Below are 9,688 nucleotides of genomic sequence, written 5' to 3' on the forward strand. Positions count from 1 at the left end.
ACAATGTTCTTGTCTTGGGATAAACTGATATCTACTTACCACACTCATAGCCTAAGAAATGTCAAGATGAGTGTATAGCATGGAATACATGATGCTCCCTACAACTGAGGCATAAAGAATCTCCTTCATGTCCTTAATCTCCTCGGGAGTCTTGGGAGACATACCCTTAGAGAGAGTGACTCTGTGCCTGAAAGGTACATTTCCTTTCTTGGAGTTCTCCATATTGTATTTCTTGACAATTTTGTCAATGTAAGTAGATTGGGATAATCTTATTATCCTCTTTGATCTATCTCTATAGATTCGAAGTCCCAAGATATAGGTGGCTTCTCCATGGTCTTTCATGGAGAATTGTTGTGAAAGCCACACTTCCATTGTAGTTAATATTCCTACATCATTCCCAATGAGTAGAATGTCATCTACATACAGAACCAAGAATGTAACCTTATCCCCACTGGTTTTCCTGTGAACACAGGGTTCATTCGAATTTTGCTCAAAGTTAAACTATTTGACAGTAGAGTCAAACCGGATGTTCCAACTCCTAGAAGCCTGCTTCAGTCCATATATGGATCGGTTAAGTTTGCATGCCATGTGTTCCTGACATGCAACAATGAATCCTTGTGGTTGCTGCATATAGATATCTTCAGTAAGGTCTCCATTTAGGAACGCAGTTTTGACATTCATTTGCCAAATCTCGTAGTTATGGTATGCTGCTACAGCTAGCAAGATTCTAAGTGTACCCTCTTTCTAAGTGTACCCTTTTACCAAAAGACGAGATTTATAGGTCTCAATGTTACCATATGGGCCCTTTTCCTCTTGTAAATCCACTTGCAACCAATTGCTTTCACCCTAGAGGGTGGGTTTACAAGAGTCCAGACCTTGTTGGTCTCGACTTTCATGGCATCTACCCACTTTAGGGAATCTATGTCCAACATAGCTTCCACATAAGTCGTGGGATCCTCCTCACTCGTTGTGGCTTCCACTAAGTAACTTTTTTGGTCATAGTCGTAACGAATTGGAGGCCTGGATACCCGGGTAGACCTTCTAAGTTGAGTATCTGGAGCTTGTGGGACACATCCCACTACTCTTGGGCTTTTCTCATCAAGAACAACTTCTCGTTGAAGATTCTGCAGGATGTAATATTTTTCTAAGAAACAAGCATTTCAACTACAAAATAACTTTTGTTCTTTCGGATCACAAAATAGGTAACCTACAAAGCCTTTGGGGTAATCGACAAATAGGCAACGATTGGTCTTAGATTCCAATTTGTCAGCACTAGTTCTTTTAACATTTGTCGGACAACCCTAAATTTTCAACTCTCACACTTGGTTTCTTCCCGGTCGAAAGCTCATAGGGAGTCTTTGGAATGGATTTGGTTGGAACCTAGATCAACACATAAATCATAGTCTCCAATGCATATCCCTAAAAGGATGTAGGTAATTCTAAGTGGTGAGAAGTGATCGGACCATATCCAATAGGGTCCAATTCCTCCTCTCTGACACACCATTTAACTATGGTGTAGCAGGAAGGGATAATTGTGATACTATCCCATTGTCCTTTAAGTAGTCATTGAATTCATCAGAGAGATACTCACCACCTCGATCTGATCGAAGGGCTTTAATTTCTCTCCCTAACTGTTTTTGACTTCTTATCTGAACTCCTTGAATTTTTCAAAGGATTCAAACTTATGTCTCATTAGGTACATGTAATCATACCAAGAATAATCATCGGTAAAAATAAACATGTTGATTACTTATCTTACCATTCAAGGGACCACATACATCAGTATGTATTAGGCCAAGTGTGTCTGTAGATCTTTCAGGCTTACCAGTAAATAACCGTTCGTCATCTTACCCTAAAAGGAAGGTTCATGGGTTGGAAGATTTTCTACAGTTAAAAAATCAAAATGACCATCCTTTACCAACCTTGTGCTAAAATTTATGTCAATGTGGCCAAGTTGATAATGCCACAGGCACATGGGACTAACTGTATCACGGATTATTTTCTTGGGGATTATTTCTGACGTAGTTTTGGCAATGTTGGTTTCCAGAGAGGGATGGAAAACATAGAAACCATTCTCAAGTTCTCCATATGCTAGGAATTTGTTATTCCGTTTAATAGTAATCACATTACTAAATAAAATAGAATAACCATCCATGCACAATTTTGAGACAGAAATCAAATTTCTTCTTAAAGTATGTACGAAAAGGCAATCCTTTAGTACAATAATCCCTTCTCTGAAAACTAATTCTACAGTGCCTATGGCCGTACCTGCAACAGTTGTATAAGTCCCCAAGTAAAGTGTCACTTCTCCATCACTCAGTCTTTTACTTATCTTGAACCCCTGTAGTGAGTTACACGCATGAGTTGAAGCCCTAGAGTCAATACACCAGGAAGCAGAAGTGACCAACAGATTGATCTCTATGATGAAGGAATCGAACATGCCTTGTTTCTTAGTCTCTAGATATTGAGGACAATTCCTCTTTCAGTGGCCAATTTGCTTGCAGAAGTGACAGGCATCTGATGCCTTATCTTTCTTCTGCTTTTTAGTTTTGCTACCCTTATTCTGAGCATTCCTTTTAGCCTTCCGCTTTTTCTTACCTGATTTTCCACCTTCAACAAGCATGGCTATCAGCTTATCCTTCTTAATCAGTTCTTCAGCCCTCTGTAGCACATTGCTGACTTCCTGATTGCTAATGTTTAGTTTATTCATGTTGTAATTCATGATAAACTAATTGAAGGACAGAGGTAAGAAATTGAGAATAGCATCAATTTTGGTGTCATGATCTAGCCCTGACTCGAGAGCCTCCAATTCTTGGTCATCTGTGCGGTCACAGTCTTCAAACTATCCAATATATCTTTGGACACTTCGATCTTGTTGAATTGTCACTATATCAGATTGTCTAAAGAGGCTATAATATAATACTAGGCAAGAGAATTTTTCTCTTCCCATTCTTGATACTCTCTCCTTCGGGCCTCAAAAGCCCTATCACTCGGACGATCCGAAGCAGGATTCTTAGCAATTTTGTCCAGTTTCTCAGATGTCAGAACTAGCATAAGGTTTTGGAACCAGTCAGCATAATTAGGTCTCTTGAGCTTGTTATCATCCAATAACTTGGTGAAATTTCTGTTTGCCATTTCTAATAAAGGCAAAGCATATTTATAAGTCCACAACCTAATTGATTCATGTCATCACATAGAAAGGGATTTTAATCTATGTTCCATTTCCATTTTGGGCATCTCTAAGATTCCCTCCAATCTTAGTGACTGATACAGTTGTGTCTCTAGAACTATGGGAAACCACAAGGGGTGCATGGAGCCACCAACTGTTTCAATTGCAAAACCCCACCACCTTTTGTGAAGGATCTTATCCACTCGTCTTATGGGCTTGCCCTTTGGCCTCTATCAGACAAGGTTCATAGCCATTTTAGGTTAAACATTTCTGTCTAGTAAGTGCTCACCCATCATGTTCGTAAATGCCAAGGTACCATGAGAGAGTTTTCCATTTTAGGATAGGCCCCTCCCACATCGGTCTATGATGCCCCTATCATCTCATGAAGCAATCCAGCTAACTGCATTAGCAAATGGATAGTCCAATTTTATGGTGCATATCCATCGACCAATACAACCAACCTTCATATTAATGATGGAAGGCCTTTAGTAAATTCATCATATGAAATTTCCTATGACATGCACTTATATTTAATGGAGGGAACGGAAACCCCCAAGATATGATTTAGGTCAAACCAAAGTGGCTCCAACTGACTTTCATAAAGTTAGATTCAAAGTGGGATCAAAATGGTTAGGGTTCCGGGGTGTTCATCTTGGGGAGAAAATGAAGTGGGCCCCACTAAGAAACGAAGATCATCCAATGATCTTAAGGGCACCATGGCAATGATGTGCATTCAACCATGGTGTTCAAAAGAGCCATTGTCGAATTAATATGGGCCAAGCACTTATGGCCCATGTACACAACACATCACATGCAAGAAATCCATTATTGATCAAATCAATTAAATAACTGTAAAACCCATAATTAAAATTTAAAAACCTTTTTAGCCCATTTAAAGCCCATAATATTATCAAATAATATTATCTGGGTATATGGCCTGAACTACAAAGATCAGTTCGGCCCATATAGCATTTATGCTGAATTGGGCTAAAGCAGTTTTAATAAATCAACACTGGGTTTTACAGATGTGGGCCAAATTGCATCTTGCAATTAACCATCAACCCTTCGGCCCATGAAGGAAATTTTAGGGTTCAAAATAGCCCCCATCGAACAACAAATTCATTCTAATCAGTTTTGTCCAATCTGGTTTGAATGGGTCTAGGGTTTGATGTTTAATTTAAGATGCAATTCAAGAAACATGATCTGAAATTAAAGAAACTGATACATGACAATCAAGAATCCGTAAACAATAGAAAGAGGGTTGTTCATAAGGCTGCAACCTTGCAGTTTCCAGAACTACAAATCATAGATTGCCAAACCCAAATTTGCAAAATTTTCTCCTTCGTTCCACTAAAGATGGCATAGTGTGTGATGAATTAGGATCAATAGGATGTCTCCTCAACAAGAACCGGGATTCTTTAGCAGGAATCGAACAGGGCTGGTGAGCATGACTTCAGATTGTTTCTTCAACCAAGAAACAATATCAAGAACCTTTCTTGATCAATTTCACAAGAGGAGATCGAACTGGGTAGGGATGGCATGAATAGGAGAGAATTCTGTAGATTATTGTGTGAAAAATTGAGGAATTCACCCCCTATTTATAGTCTTCTTTGGATCAGCTTCCTAATCTAGTTAGGAGGGAGTTTGTTGATCCAAATCTGATATTTAGATCTGGACTCTTAAATAGATAAGACTTATCTTATCCTTCAGCTAATCCTAATCAAATTATAAATCAGATCTTGCCCCTTTTAATTAACTAACTTAAGCCCAGTTCGAATTGGGCCTTAGGCCCATTAAATTTATGTGCTCACTTACCCCTTAACTTGCTGCCCAGTTGGCTCTCTTTGTATGGTGTGAGACCCTTACATCGATCTACACATCAGCTATATGGGTTTAGCCCAGCCTTTGTTACAAGGCCTGGCCGAATTCACTGTAGGAGATAGTGAACCCCTGAGTCCATTACCATGGGCTCTTAATGGGCCCAACATTTACACTAAATGGTCCTTGTGTCTAACCACTTTATGAATACCCAAGGACTGTGAGCAGATGCAAGATTAGCCCATCAGGTATCACCCTCAATGGTCTTACACTTTACCTCTTAGCCCATAATGATCAAACACTACCCGACAAGAGAGGACCTCTCTCTCGGCTGCAAGGTACAGTGCTGCACTCTCTCTACTCACATGGATCTTGGGAACTAAAACCTTTTGCAAACATTTTGAAACCATAATATATATATATATATATATATATATATATATATATATATATATGTATATTTCTATATAAATATGTATTGCAAAAACAAATTTCAACGTTTAAAATCAACTGCCAGTTGTTTAGGTTTCCATCAAAGAGAGTGTATTCCCCCAATCATTCACTTTGTCCGACAAAGGGGCTGATTCTATCACTATGATCACCCACTCAGATGAATTCTTGGACTGACTCAACATACCTATGTTTTGCCCCCTCTAAGGATCTCACTGATTGGCATATCAAAGATAGCCCAATCCAATACATAGTGTAGTACCATAAGCAAGTCTAGGGGTCAGGTGTAACATTCCAGTTTTGTCCATCTTTTTCCAAGGTCAATGGCAATACTGGAATTTGGTCTGGTTCAGGGTTTCAAAAAAACCCACATTGCATGTACTTCAAGTCTCACCTTGGTAGCTGAGGCAAGCTAGCGCAACCAACTTGGTGGCACATTAGTGTTAGCCTTAGCAAGATAAATCTCCCTAGATCTATCCAACAACCATGAAGATTCTAAACTAGCATGAGTCTCATAAGTGTCCAGTTTATGGGTATTACACAGAAACGCACCACAATGACATGAATCAATTATATACTTTATTCATTTACTATAAATGTCAAAAGATACATCAATCTGATTGGAGCTAAGGGCATAACTATTTAACAACTTAAAGGAGTAGGCTGAAGTTTGTCCGGTAGGCGAGGTCAATGTAACTCCAGCTCCTATGGAGGAATTAGTGCTACTACCATCTATGGTTAAGATCCATTTTTCTTCCTCTACTGTCTGGTAGGTTGAAGTCGTCACTAGTGCGGAAGGCAGCTAAGAGATCTACAACCTCCTGACATCTAATTTCCCTGGGTTAGGTGTATTCAATACTATAGTATCATCCATTTGACCAATCTTCCAGAGAGTGGGGGCCTATTGATGAAGTACTTGATCAGGTCTTTCCTTGATATCATACCACCTTCTGGCCTAGGATGTAATGTTTGAATTTTTGTGTGGTGAAGACCAGTGCTAAACAATGTTGTTCCATATGCGAGTAATTTTTCTCTACCGGCTTCAAAGTCCTATTGGCATAATAGATGGGACACTCGACTTTTTTGTCATTCTCTTGGGCTAATAAACAACCTATAGCTTCTGAGTTGGATGCTATGTATAACTTAAATTCTCAACTGCTATAGCTTTTCAGTTGGTCGAAAGCATGTTGATTCTATGCCGACCACTGGTACTCCACGGATTTTGTAATGAGCTTAAGGAGAGGCAATGTTGTGTGTGTTAGACTAGGGATGAACCTTTTGAGCTAGAAGACCTTTCCTAAGAACATTTTCAACTACGACTTGGTGCTCAGGGGTGGTAAGTTGAGGACTGCCTTTACTTTATTCTCATATGGGTGAATTCTAGTGTGATCGACTCGATAACCTATGAATTTTCCCAAATGCACTCTGAATGCACACTTAAGTTGATTAAGGCTAAGGTTGAAGGCTCGACATCACGTAGACACTTTCCTCAATACTTTAGAATGATCCTCTTTCTTCTTGGCCTTTACTATGATTTTGTCCACTTAAAACTCTAACTCCTTGTGCATCATATCATGGAAGACACTCATCATTTCTCTTTGGTATGTGGCCCCAAATTTCTTCAAACCGAAGGGCATCATTTTATAGTAAAAGTTCCCTATTGGCAACCAAAACGCTTTCTGGGGGTGCATCTATGGGGTTCATATAGATCTGATTTTAGCCACTATATGCATCCAGGAAAGGGAATAGATGGTTCCTAACCGTAGCATCAATAAGGATTTCCATATTTGACAATGGGAACTCATCCTTCGGGCAGGCTTTGTTCAGGTCCCTGAAGTCTATGCAACACCTAGGGTAAGAGAGAAAGGAAGTTAGTGTGCTAGACCTTTACTAATGACTATAGGCTAGTGTGTTGGAATCTGGATACTAACCTTAACTGGCCGTTCTTCTTCTTGAATGGGACGCCATTTGCTAACTATTGCAGGTGAGTGATTGGCTTTATAAAGCCCGCCTTCAAGAGCCGTTCAACTTCTTCTTTGATCTTCAAGGTGATTTCCTATTTGGAAATACACTATGGTTGTCTCACAGGCCTAAACTTGGGATTAATGCAGAGCGAATGTTTGGCTAGAACCAAGTCCAGCCCAGGAAACTAGTCATACGACAAGGCGGAAGCATTCTAGAATTTTGCTAATGGGAGAGTAAGTCATTTAGTTATGTTTGATAGGGCTTCTAGTCTTGCGATTAGAGTGAACATTTAGTACCTTTTAGGAGGTTCGACAGTTTTGTCTTTTCTTTAGGGTCCAACTTGGCCAAAACATACAATGACCTCTTTTCCATTCCTTTGGTAGCCATGTCAATTTCTTCTAGGGGATCTTCCATGACGCCATTTGAGTCTTGCATGTGCTTAGGAGGCATGTGGACTTCGTCATAGTATTCCATTGTTTGTCTAGGATGGTCCTGTTATTTGCGTCATCTCATTATTTCTCCTATTAGTAATGGAAGTTTGAGAATGTTGATTTGTGTACCTTTAGTATTGTTCTATTTTGTCGGGATTGTTCAGATTTTGTTTGCGATGGGAGCATTGCGATGTTATTGCATGGCAATTTCATGATTGTGCCTTTAACGTGGTAGCCCTGACTATGAAACTAGATCAATTACAATGATCAATAAAATCTTTTTGAAAATAAATCAAAAGGAAGTGAAACAAATCATACCTCAAGAATGACCTTTTTCTACTTGGTACATAACTTCCTTATACTCTTCTATAATGGTATAATAGTTCCTTTTGTTTTTGTCTGTCACCTGTATACACCTAGATCATTTCTTCCTCTTTGAAGTTATTGGTGGCTTATTCATTAGGTCTAGTAATCACACAATCTCTATCTTTATCACCTGAGTTTCCCCTTCTTCAACAAGCTCTGTATAGTATATGGCATCTTGCAGGTGGGCTTCTGATTTGTCAAATGGGATGCACATTGCTGGGATCCTGATGGTGCGATCCTTGTGCATGGATTTTATGCACTAGTGGTAAGTGGACAGAACTAATGCCCGACTATGTATCAGCGAGCGCTCCAATAGGGCATGGTATGCCGTTTTATTAGAAACTACCTGAAATTCCTAGTTAATAGAGAAAGGTTCAATGACTACTAGCAACTCAAGCCACCCTTTCGTAACATACGCATTCCTGTTGAAATCTGTGGCCTCCATAGGCAGTCCTCTAATAGTCCCCTTCTATATATTCATGAGCTTTAGGGTGTGGAGAGAATTAGGTTCATGGAACTTCCTTGATTGATTGGTGAATGCCGCATTTTGGCCCTGACATATTGGGGCCAGTTGTGATGAGGATCCCTTGTTGGCATATCATCCATAGTGAACTCTACGTTGGACCTATCTATTCGATGAGGTTCAATTGGTCTTCTGAAAGCCTTTGCTAATGCCCTGATAGCTAGTCCACGTGGTCATTGCTTGATGGGGAGGGGATCGGTTTTGCTAATGCCCTGATAGTCTCCTTGTGAGTACACGGGGAGGGGATCAGTTTCCACCTGCGTTGGTTTTCTTTTAACAAAATCATCTAACTTTACCTTCTCCACAAAGAACCGCTGAAGGGTGAAGTAGTCTATCAGGTCATGGTTTGGTGACTGGTGATTGTTACAACACCTCCCCCCATGCATTTCTTTCTAAGGGTCAATTCAAGTCGGTGGTGGCGGTAAATTGATCACATGGTCTTCCATGAGTTTGTTCATGATCATCATTACTTCGTTACTGTTGTAGGGGAAAGTAGGAGGGGGTGGTAGTAGTGGGCCATTTTGCTAGCTTTGATTGTCATTGTGGTAGTATAGCCCTTGGTTGGGCCCTTTGGTGTTCTGGGGTCTGCAATCGATGGCATGTACTTCATTCCTAGGGTACAGTGATCCTGATTTAATTGGTTGTGATGTCAGAGCAGCAACGGTTTGTGTTGTCTTCTCAACGCACTTCTAGAGTTGGCTGAAGGTTTCGACCTTGACATTCTCGATCCGAATTTTGTATGTTGGACGTATCCCCTGGATGCATTGCTCCACAAAGCCCTTTTCTGTCGCATACTCTTTGAAGACTAAGTGCGCTAACTTCTGAAATCACATGATGTATGTTAAAAGGTCATCTCCAACACACTGTTTGGTATTGCGGAGGTCCGCCATCATTAGTATCTATTCGAGTGTGAACCACGTAGATAAGAGCTTCTTTACAAGCTCTACCCATGAATCGATGTTCCTC

Source organism: Nelumbo lutea, chromosome 1, assembly GCF_056320005.1.
Source record: "Nelumbo lutea isolate HS-2025 chromosome 1, American lotus-T2T, whole genome shotgun sequence".
Taxonomy (NCBI): domain Eukaryota; kingdom Viridiplantae; phylum Streptophyta; class Magnoliopsida; order Proteales; family Nelumbonaceae; genus Nelumbo; species Nelumbo lutea.